The 12,030-nt window shown below is 37.5% G+C and overlaps 1 pseudogene; it reads right to left on the bottom strand.

Moving 5' to 3' along the window:
* Positions 1-10,516: 10,516 nt before the first annotated feature.
* LOC138398013 (DNA replication complex GINS protein PSF2 pseudogene) lies at positions 10,517-11,189 on the bottom strand (annotated as a pseudogene).
* Positions 11,190-12,030: the final 841 nt, after the last annotated feature.

Here is a 12,030-nt window from a genome sequence, read left to right as displayed (position 1 = left end):
TAATTTAAGATCAAGATGAAAAGGAGGAATTTTCTCAATAAAAGGACCAAGACATGCAAAGGCACTGAGGCAGGAGGGAGCATGCCAATATGAGGGAATGGAGGAAGCACAATGTGGCTGAACCAAGCTGAACAAAACATGAGAAGAAGCTGGAAAGTGCGAGAAAGGCCAGGCTACATGGGAACTTGAGGAGCCATAGGAAGCTTTTGCAGTGTTTGAAGTAAAGAAATAGCATGATCTGGTTGGTATTCTTTAAAAGAACCACTCAGGCTACTCTTTGGAGAACGCTGTGGGAGACAAGAGTAGATGCCTATGGACTTACACAGAGGTTAGAGCAGCTGGTAAGACAGATAGGCAACGATGGTAACTTACCTGGTCTACTTTTCTAAATATACACTAAAAGGTGGCCCAAGCCCATGTACCATTGCGCAGGTAACATATTTTCCTTCAGGAACATGTGGAAATAAATGTTGTACCATACAACTTAATTGACACTCCCCAGTGGGTTTTAATACTTTGGGATCTCTGGCACATACTTCAGAGGATGAGAAAGGAAATTTAATTGCTTTAAGAACTCAATAGACATGAATTTTTTTTTTTTAACATCTAGTTGGTATTTCATCTCCATGAATTATTTCCGGCAATAAGCCATCTAGTTAGTTGGTTTATCCTCCAGGACTGCTCAATTCTGAACAGTGGGTCTTAAATACGCTTTGGACTTTGAACTTTTTGTCTTTGCTTTTCACCACCTCTCTACTCATTTTGCCCTGGAAAAAGAATCTTCAGACTTTTCTTTGATCGGTGAAACCTAAGAAAGTTTTATTTTGTTTTATATGGTACTTTAAGGAGATGGAGGAAAGTAATTGCATAAGAATAATAAATGCCAGCTGTTCATCATATTATGAAGCTAGTTCCTGAAGTTGGTGAAATATTTGAAACATAGATTCTTGTATAGACTTAAAATTTGTATAACTTTTTTTCTGGCGTTTTAGAATGGAATAAAGAAAATTATATCACCCATATCTCATCACCCAGAAAATTTAAAAATCACTGTTTATATATGGTGAAATTTTTTTGTCTCTCATTTTTTAAAAAAATAAGAAATATGTTATATACATATTTTTCAAACTCTTTTTCTTAAACTTAATGTTATATGATAGTCAATAGTATATGTGTATGTAAGTAGTTATAAATAGTTCCTAAAAACGTTGTTTTTTTAAGCTTATATAACATTCCATCATATGAATGTACTGGTTTTGCTAATTTTGTAAGTGTCAAATAATATTCATTTTCATTTTTTTGATTACCAGATACAATTAATTTTTCATACATTTACCACCCTTCCTATTTCTTCTTTTATGAAGTTCCTTTTTATGTTAATTATCAAGATTTTTATTTGGCTGTCAATATTTTCTTAATTTCTTCAAAATAAACTCTATATTTTAAGGATATCAACTTATTTTCTATAATACCTGTTATAAATATTTCACCAATTTGATGTTGGCTTTTTAATTCTGTTCAAAGTATTTTTGATAAACAAATTAATAAGTTTTTGTAGCTTCAAGTTTATCCACTTTTTCCTTTGTGATTATTTTTTAGCTATTGATTAAAAAATATTTATTGAGTGCTATGTGTTAGGCACTAAGGAAGATATTAGGGGTAAAACAAACAACAAGGTAGAGATGTTTTTGCCTTCTGAGAGCTCACACTGTAATGAGGGAGATAGACAAACAAAACCAGGCCATTATAAAATAGCATATTATAAGCCAGCAGTCCCCAACCTTTTTGGCACCAGGGACCAGTTTCATGGAAGACAATTTTTCCACGGACCCAGGGTAGGGGTATGGTTTCAGGATGATTCAAGCACATTAAATGTATTGTGCAGTCAAACCTCTCTGCTAATGATAATCTGTATTTGCAGCCACTCCCCAGTGCCAGCATCACCGCCTCAGCTCCACCTCAGATCATCAGGCGTTAGATTCTCATAAGGAGCACACAACCTAGATCCCTTGCACGCGCAGTTTATAGTAGGGTTCTCGCTCAGATGAGAATCTAATGCTGCCACTAATCCGACAGGAGGTGGAGCTCAGGAGCTATGGGGAGTGGCTGTAAATACAGATGAAACTTCCCTCCCTCAACTGCTGCTCACCTCCTGTTGTGCAGCTGTTTCTTAACAGGCCACAGACTGGTACCTGGCCAGGTGTGGGGTGGGGGGTTGGGAACAGCAGTTATAAGATATGCAAGGGGAAGGACAAGGTGGTATGAGGCACCTGATCTGGACTTGGGAGGTAAGGGAAGGCTTCTGGAAGGAAACAGCTCTGTAGCTGAGAATGAGGAGACATGGCAATGTGAATCTGGGGAGAGGAAACAGTATGTGCTAAGGTTCTTGTCAGTGACCTAGATGTTAACTGTTCGCTTTACTTAGAACATGGGGTGGGGGGGAGGGAGAGAGAGAGAGAGAGAGAGAGTCTGTGTGTGAAGGAGTTGGGGGAGCAGTGGGCAGGTGTGAGTAGGAGACCATTGAGGGGCTGCAACAGGCCAGGAGAGATGATGATGATGGGCAGGGAGTATGTTGCGTAAGTTATCCCTTTTCACTCAAGAAGCAATGCTTCAGTGTGTATTAAGTTCTTATTCATAGCGTACTGTTTATTCCAGAGTAATCTATTTTGTTATATTGATATGTCAATTCTTGGACCAGCACCACACTGGGTTAAGTCTTATGAAACATTTGAACTAGTAAGGCACATATGCTCTCATCACTTTTCATTTTCAAAATTGATTTATTTATTCTTGCCCACGTGTCCTCCTAAGTAAACTCTAAAATGATTTTGAAAGTTATAAAAGTATACATGTGTGTAGGTGTGTGTGTATGAGTATGTGTACACATACGCACACATGTAAAATCTCCCATTGGTAATTTGATTGGGAACGTGTTAAATCAGAACTGACATTCTTTTTAATATTTTCAGCTCATAAAGAAACATTGAGTGTCTCCCCACTTACTTGAATGTTTTTTCATATTTCTTTTTAAAACTTTATAGTTTTATTCACATAGGTCATGCATCTTTCTTGTTGAGGTATTCTTATTTATTTTATAATTTTAGTTTTTCATTATAAATGATGTTTTTTCTATATCTTCTCTCTGGTATTGCTAGACTATAGGATAAATATTAATGTATATATGTTTACTTTCTAGCTGACTATTTAGCTGATTATAATTAAGGAGTTTTTAGTTAAAAGTTTGTTAAAGTTAGTTAAAATTATGGTATCTGTAAATAATGGTAATTTGTCTTTTTCAAATAATTGTATCTAATTTTTATTTGGTGTCTTATAGTATTGATCACAACTTCTAATGTTAAATAATAATGATAACAGTGAACATCCTATCTTAATATCAATTTCAATAAGACTGCCTCTTGTGTAACATTTTTCAAAGTATGTTCTGTAGAGGCTAATATTTTAGGTCATTAAATATGAAATGTCCTATTTCTAATCAAAAGTGTAGTTTATTATATCTCAAACAAGAAGCAGTACAATTAATCAAAGTATGTGTCCAAACTACCAACATAGTTTTGCCATCTTAACGGTAGTGTGCTTATGCCAGCAGCAAAGAAACCTAGAGAGCGAAAGGCATTTTCCACAGCTTGTTGAGAATTGAGTATTTTTCCTTATAAGAAGTGGTCCAAAGCCCAGAAGAAGTGGTGGTCAGTTGGTGCAAGGTCTGTTGAATACAGTGGATGACAGACAGCTTCCAAGTCCAGCTGCTGTAGTTTGAGGAACATTGTTTGTGCCACATGTGGTCTTGCAAGAGGATTAGCCTGTCTTTATTGACCAATCGTGGCTGCTTAATCACAAGCATCCTCATTATTTTGTCCAATTGGTTGCAGTAGTGATCCGTTGTAATGGACTGACCAGGTTTCATGAAGTTGCAGTGGATAATACCAGCACTGGACCACCGGACACCATTAGCTTTTTCTGATGAATATCAGGTTTTGGACTGTGTTTCAGCACTTTTCTTTTTCCAGCCTTTGTGCTGAATGCTTGTAATTGTCAAAAAGAATCCATTTTTCGTCACACGTAATGATACGGTATAGAAATGGTTCACCTTTATGTCCTGATAACGAAGAAAGGCAAGCTTCGAGATGATTTCTCTGCTGACACTCACTTAATTCATGTGGAACCCACCTGTCCAGCTTCTTTACCTTGCCCATTTGTTTCAAATGGTCCAATATTGTTGGAATAATAATGTCAAACCCTGCTGCTAATTGACGTGTAGGTTGAGATGGATTCACTTCCACTACAGCTTTCAGCTCATCATTATCCACCTTGGTGTCAGGTCGCCCACATGGCTCATTTTCACGATTAAAATCACCAGAACGGAACTTCTCAAACCATCGTCGTACTGTGCGTTCATTAACCACATCCTTCCCACATGTTTCATTGATATTTGGAGCTGTCTGTGCTGCATTGGTTCCATGATGGAACTCATATTCAAAAATAGCACAAATTTTTGACTTATCTATAGTTTCACAAAAATTGCTCTTAAAAAAATGTGAACGATAATCACAGGCCAAAGTGTATGTTTGAAAGAATAAGGATGTACTTTTGCAGTAAACATAAAACAAGAAGTGACAAATTGAAATGTCAGAATTCATATTAATGTATTAAGAATCTGAGACCTGTATGTAATAAAGAAACTATTCAATTGAGTTTAACACAGAAATTTTCGAATGTATGTGACCACAGAAGTATTTTTCTTATTTTTCTCTCATTTAGAAATTTACATCTGTTATGACAGTCAAAATTATATTAATTTAATCTTTCCTGTTTTTGAAAATAATTTTTGTGCTTCCTTGTCTTTTCTTTTTGACCTATGTTTTGCTATATTGACTATGGTTTGGTTTTGCTTTTTCTTCCAATAAATTAGAAGATAGTCATCACCTTTTTTATTTCCACAGTGGTTACACTTACAGTTTCCAAAACATTTCTACCCATATTTTATACTTACCAAAGTCAAAGATATAACCATACATTTTTCTAATCAACTTCAGAATGAATTAATATCTTTGAATAACTCCATCAAAGATGAGAAATTTAATCCTTTTTTTAGTATTAAGAATAATTTAACGTTTTGTATTCAAGTTACTGTCAGTAAATATTTTGTATTACATGACTTCTCTCTTGTGAATTATTTCATGTATTCAGCAATGTAATCATTTTACAATACATTCCTGAACAGTTCTATGGTTATCTGGTTTCCACATCCATAAATATTGTCTTTTTATACAACAAATTATTCATGTCTTACGTCTTTATTTTAATTTCTCTCTCAAGCAGCTAAAGGATATATCCAGGAATTATCCTAAGTAGAACAAGTAGGTCACATATTTTTTGAATCTATTGATTAGGTTAGAATGAATTTCTCTTCACTTTAGACATAAAGAGCGATTTTTCTGGGTATGAAATTCTTGTCTTGCCGTCTTTCTTGCCTTTTGCATTTAGTCATATGGTGGAAAAATCTGAGATCATCCACAACTGTCCTTCTTAGTTAATAACCTGTTTATCATCTAGAATGTTTATAGGTTTTACTTTGTCCTTAAAATTCAAATATTTTGTCATGATATATCTTTTTGTGAGCTCTTTTTATCCATTTTACATAGTACTTGCTAAATCATTTCAATTTGCAGACTCAAATCTTCCATTACCTCTGAGAAGTTTTCTTTATTAATTTCTTTTAAATTTTTGAATATTTTTCATTACATTTTCTTTATTCTCTTTTTAAAATATGTTTTTAATTCAAATGCCTTCTTTATTGAGATATAATTAATATCCAGTGAAACACATAGACCATAAGTATTTGATCAGTTTGATTAATTTTGCCAATGCATATATCTGCATAAACCACATCCCTGTTGAGATATAGAACGTTTCCATCACTCCAGAAAATTTCCTCACGTCCCTTCCCACAAATCCTACCACCAAAAAAGTAACCACTGAACTGATTTTTATCACCATGGATTAATTTTGCCTATTCTGAATATTATGTGAATGAAATCATACAATGTCAGTATTAGATTCCTTTCACTTCTTTTTCATGTGTTTTGAGATTTTTCCATGTTGTTGCTTGTATCAGGAGTTTATTTTATTTACTGCTGAGTAGTATTCTGTTACACAAATATACTCTAATTTCTTTATTGAATTTCCTGTAGATACCCGACATGTTTGCAGTTGTGGGCTATTATGAATAAAGCTACTATTAACATTCACATTAGGTTTTTTGTGGACATATTTTCCCATTTATTTTTTATTTGCATATATCCATAAGGTACCAGTGTAGTTCTGCTACACTGACATATTACACTGTGGTAAAGTCAGGGCCTTCAGTACATCCATCACTGCAGCAACATACCCTGTACCCACATTTTCCTTGGATAATTACATAGGGGTGGAATTTTGGAGTCAAAGAATACATGCATGTTTAAATGTTAAGAACCTGCCAACATTTTCTAAAGTCTTTGTGCCATTTTACACTCCTACCAGAAATGTTTAGATTTTAGTTACTCTGTACCCTTGGCAAAATTTGGTGTTGTCACTTTTTCATTTTAGCTATCTCATTGTGATCACTGGTCTCTTTCATGAGTACAAGTTATCACTAATTTGTTTCTATTCCCCATTTTATGTATTTGACATCCTTTATTGAATTTATTCCTTTTAGGGTGTATAATGTACAGCATCTATATTTTAAGGAATACTTGATTTAGTTTCCTATAATGTCAGTTTTACTTATTACTGCCTTTAGTGGACAAATAATATTTCATTTTGGCTTCCCTACAATCCCTCCTTATCTCACCCACCTCCCTTTTCCTTCCTATTTTTATCTCATAATGGCTACCTGTGCTTTTCCTGTCCTTTTCCACAGTCAGTTTAAGATGAGAAACAGTTTTCTAAAATTGCCTTTGAGATGATGTTTCAGTTCTCTTGTTAGGCAAATTTTCCACTCTATGCTATTTATTTTTCATGCTTACTCATCCTGGAATGAAAATCAATCTACTTAGACCCAATATTTGTGAACATTTAACATGTGCAATGTGTTCTTAAACCTGCTCAATATGTACTAGGCTGTAAGTCTTCTGGTCTGCAGCTGGAGGGCAGAATGACATGTTCTAGTTCAATATCAGCTTTTAAGACGAATGCTACTGATGAAGTTTTCTGCATTGAGATAGGATCTATTCTTCCACTGCCAATTCTTCTGAAGGCAAAACAGAGAACACAAAATGTCATCATCTTTGGATGCTCTTCTTTTAGGACTCTTATTTCTCCCCACTCCCCACCCCAAGAAGGCTTTACTTGCTGGACGTGTGTTCCAGGATTCAGTGTGCCACTGCCAGTTTTCTAACACACAATGTCATTGTTTTCCTAGGGTTGAGATTTTTATACAGATAAAGAACGCTGCTCTGCTGGGTTGAAGATGATTCTATTTAGCAGAGGGACAGCTGAACAGTTTTCAGGAAAGAAATGAACTCTGTCTCCTTACCTTCTTTGAGGAAGCTAACAGTTTGATTTTGTTTCCAATAGCAAATAATATGTTGGTTAATAACTGTGATTCTCAATTCAGTGCCAGGGGTCTTCCGAGTTTCTCACTATGGGACGAACTTTGGGTCTTGGGTTTTGGTATTGTTTAGAATTTTCCTTCTCCCTCCTCCCCCACCTCATGTCCTTTAAGGTAGTTGAAAATAGGGACTTCTTTCCAGAAATCTAATAAATGTCTTCTTAAGTGCTTTCCAGTTTTAAGATTTATCATTCTATGTATTTTCCCATGAATCTTGGCTACATTCCTCATTTCATCAAGTCCATGTTTGTAAGAACAAATGGCATGTTTCTCTAGTTTACATGCATAAAGAAATTCGAACACATAATGAGCTCTTTAGCAGTCTTTAGCACTTTAAAGTGCTCTCTCACCAGGAAAACCGTTTAACAGACAGCCAGCCAACTGTCCTGGGGTATAAAGGTAGCAGGAAGCCAGTTAACCATATTTTTGTTACTTTCTTCAAAGGGTGAATAGATGTATGTCTCAGAAGATGTGGTGCTATCAACTAATATTTATTGAGGCCCCATGATATGCCGGATGCCTTACTAGAAAGTAGACATATAGAGATCTATAAAACATGATCTTGCATTGGATAATTTAAAGTCTTTCTCCTACCTCTGCCATTATCATGGATGGAACTGGTGAATCCAGTCTTTAGAATTTGTGAAGAGTTTCCTGTATTGTTTAAAAATCCTTTGATTCTCATACAAATGTATTTTTTTTCCCTCTATTTCTTAAAATTTTGTCCTTTATGTCTACTAGGAAAGCCTCTGACTCTGGAATTAGATTGCATTATTCCACGGGGCGGGGGGCAATCAGATAGATGAGATAAGTGTCTAAATAGCTCAGACACTAAGGCCAAGTCTTCAGCATAGTAACCTCTGCTCCTTATGAGAAATCCCAAAGCCTGTTCCCTCAGAAAAGAGGCCCACCTTCATCATAAGATTTAAAACATAGCTAAACATCTCATCTTCTCAACTGAGTATGTATTATATATTCTAAGTTGAGGATACTTTCCAACCTAAGAGTAAGATGACAAAGTTAAATTTTGATCTTCTTTGAATGAAAAGTTTCACTCAATTAGCCTTTGAAATACATACTCCCTTAAGTACCATGAAAAAATTGCTCCAAATAACAATATTTCTAAGAAACACATATGTTCCTTCTCCTGTTGATTTCCCTTTATCTTCCAATAAAAATTAGAGCTGTGTTGTTCTCTGTGGTGACCACTGTGACCCTCAAAAAAAATCAATCTGACTTTCTTAATCTTGACTTGCAACACCAAGGATATCAAACAAAGATAAAGGTTAGAATAGGGAAGGCTCAATTGCCTACCCAGAATATTCAGTGTAGCTTTATACTATTATAAGCTTTTGGTAAAGGCTCAAAATTCCCATGTTCTCCCACTAAATGGCAAGAGGAGCTTTGCTATTAGGAAACTATATTCAAGAAATAAGTTAGTCCCAATAACACTTTGTTTGCTTCAAATGAATTATTGCTCTCTTTATTGAATGTTCGATAAGTTACTAGCAAAGCTGTGTTAGACTAGCACAGAGCCCCATCAGAGCTGTATTAATACCTCCAGACACTGGACTTTTAATTTAGTAGGTTTCTATACCTCTCTACATCAGGTGGGCAGAATGGTGTTGGGTCTAAAGTTCTGGCACAACAGGATAATGTCTGCCTTCCTGTGATGATGTCAGACTCAGCATAATGATTCCAACTATCTTTCCCTGGATGATAGAAAGCTCAAGAAATTTTGGTTCCTTGTCTCTTTTCTTCCAACCAGTGGGTTTTGCTAATTATACACTCAACAAAATGTTCTGCTAAGTAAGACACCCACTGTGGCCACTATCACCTTTGTCATAACCAGATATTTAAATGTACCTAAAGGATTTTGCCACCAGCCCAAGTTCTAGAGCACGAGAATCCACTCACTTCTCTACTGTCTACAGGAAAGGATCAGCTCAGTATTTCTGAAACAATCGTTCTCAAACAAGAAAGCATTTGAGGCAACATGTCAGCAAGGCGGCCTGGTAATTGGTGTCCCTTTCAGAGCTACATGAAAGAAATGGCTGGCTCAGACCTTCTCCTCTCCCCAGTTCCCTATGGGAACAAAATCTACCCAAGACACAGTTGACCATGAGATGTCATCAGGGATTTATAACATTTAAGAACAAGGCCAATAATGGGGTCGTTATGCAACATGACCCATTTGTCAGAGGACAGATGTTAATACAAAAGAATTTGCTCTGACATTTTCAAGGACACAAAATAATCACCACTTGAATGTTTTTTCAGGCTTTCAAAGGAGTATAAGAATGGCCTAAGGCTATATTACATTCATGTCTTTAGTGAGGACTTCATTGTTAGTGTATGTTGTATTATTACTTTACTTTCAAACAGATGCTCTCACATAATTTTCTAAAGTGAAAGGAGATATTATTATGATCACCATTCTTTTTTTTTTTTTTTTTTGATGGTAGGAGTTGAGTTCATTCTTATTGTTGATTGGGGTGAGAGGATAAAAGCTGTGGTCAGCATCCCTGGCTTCTCCATCTGCCCTCCTCCTCTGTGAGCAACCTCTGCGGGAGGAACGCAATTTAGCCCCAGAAATCAGGATCAAGAAGGGGAAAGAAGCCCTCAGCCAGTCACCACTCCCACATACCCACACCTGACTGTCCCTCAACACACACCTGTGCACAACGGTTTCATGCAGGAGAATTAAGGCTCTCCTAGGGAGAATAACTTATTTGCCTAAAGCTTTTTTTTTCTCTCATAAAAGAAAATCTGGCGTCTAGAAGAAATAGATGTGGAATGGAAGAACATTCCAGAGAGCTGAGTGTCAAGGACTCATCACAAACCTGTTGCTTCTCCAACAATATCATGAAGCTACTCCTTGCACCATTATTCATGTTTTTCACACATTCAAAAATGTTTCTGGAGCTCCAGAACCACGAGTACCCCTGTCATGTCCTGGGCACTCACGCATCCCCTAGCAAGCCTCCCGCAGCCAGATGCCAGGGCTTTAAGGATCACAGGCCTTTCTTCAGAAGTCCCGAGATGGGCACTCTCAGAAGGGCGGAGGGTTGTGTGGAGTTTGACCGTGTGATTGAGCGCTGGTGTGCGGAAAGCCCCACTGGTGCTGATCCATCAAGTTGTCAGCTTGGCATGGGCCTCCCGCTGTCTCACAGAGCTGTCGGCCCACACTCAGAGTTTGGCTGTGCGAGCATCCCACATACCCTTGACCAGGGTCCGGGTCTCATTTGCTTCTGGGTTGTTGTCTGAAGCACGATTTAGCAGGAGTTGGTAAGTTCCATGTGCTAAAGACTAGGCATTGGGGTAAAAGTTTCTTCCGTTCATTTATGATCCCTCATCTTCTCTAACTTTTCTACATCCATCCACTCCAGAGGGAGCAACTGACATTTCTTTGTTTCAGGTTAAATTGCCAACCACAGATGCACTTCCAGTGGGAAACCAGGATTAAGAGACCCCAAGTCTCCCCTACCCCCGCAATGAGGTAGATCTTGTCCAGACTGAAGCTGAGGATAATGGTAACTAGCTCCTTCTAGGCCAGAAACTCCACCTCGGCCACGTCCATGATGGGGCGAGCAGCAGGCCAGGGACTCACTGTCCCCTCCAGCCCCTCAGCTTCCTGGAGGAGGCACCAGGCATGTTCACCATTCTTAAGAAACTTAACTAAAATACATTCATTTAATCTCTCAATCACTTTCAAACAGTGTTGTCTGCCCACGATGTGCCGGGCACTATACCAGACACCAGTATGAAAAGGCGACCATTCTCTGCGACAGTCCAGTGGAGGAGACAGCCGTAACGCTGTCACAGCCAGAAGGGGCAGCAGTTAACGAACACATTGGAAGAGAGAAGGAGGCAATCCTGCCAGAGGAAATAGCACACACAAACTTACAGTGAGTTGGTGTCCCTGGTACTGTAGGAAATTGCAAATAGTCTGATGGGCAGAGCACAAAGAGAAGTAGGAGGTGACAGCAAGTATGGCCAAAAAAGTAGGTTGGGGTCAGATTGTAAAAAGCCTTGAATGCTGTGCTAAGTGGTTTGGTCTGTGATTTGGGGGAGTCCCAGTCAGTAGAGAATGTGAACTCAGGTCTGTTGATTCAAAGGCCATGATTTTCTACATTGCACTTGTCCCTCCAAATGCTAATGACCACTGCACCGTATTTGTCCAAAGATCTCTCAATGGAAATATATAAATTACCTGTGAGAAGCAGTTGGTAGTTTCTCTTATTATCATCTCCACCTTACAGATGAGGAAACTGAAGCATAAAGAAATTAAGTAACATGTCCAACGCCGCACAGCTGGTAGTGATCCCAGACAATCTGGCTGCAGAGTCTCTGTTTCTAACTACAATACTTTACACTCTCTTGATCCAGAGGTCTTTGTGCATTTGTCTGGGTTCTACTGA

Source organism: Eulemur rufifrons, chromosome 17, assembly GCF_041146395.1.
Source record: "Eulemur rufifrons isolate Redbay chromosome 17, OSU_ERuf_1, whole genome shotgun sequence".
Taxonomy (NCBI): domain Eukaryota; kingdom Metazoa; phylum Chordata; class Mammalia; order Primates; family Lemuridae; genus Eulemur; species Eulemur rufifrons.
The sequence above is the reverse complement of the archived record's forward strand: the minus strand, read 5'-3'. Positions and strand labels throughout refer to the sequence as shown.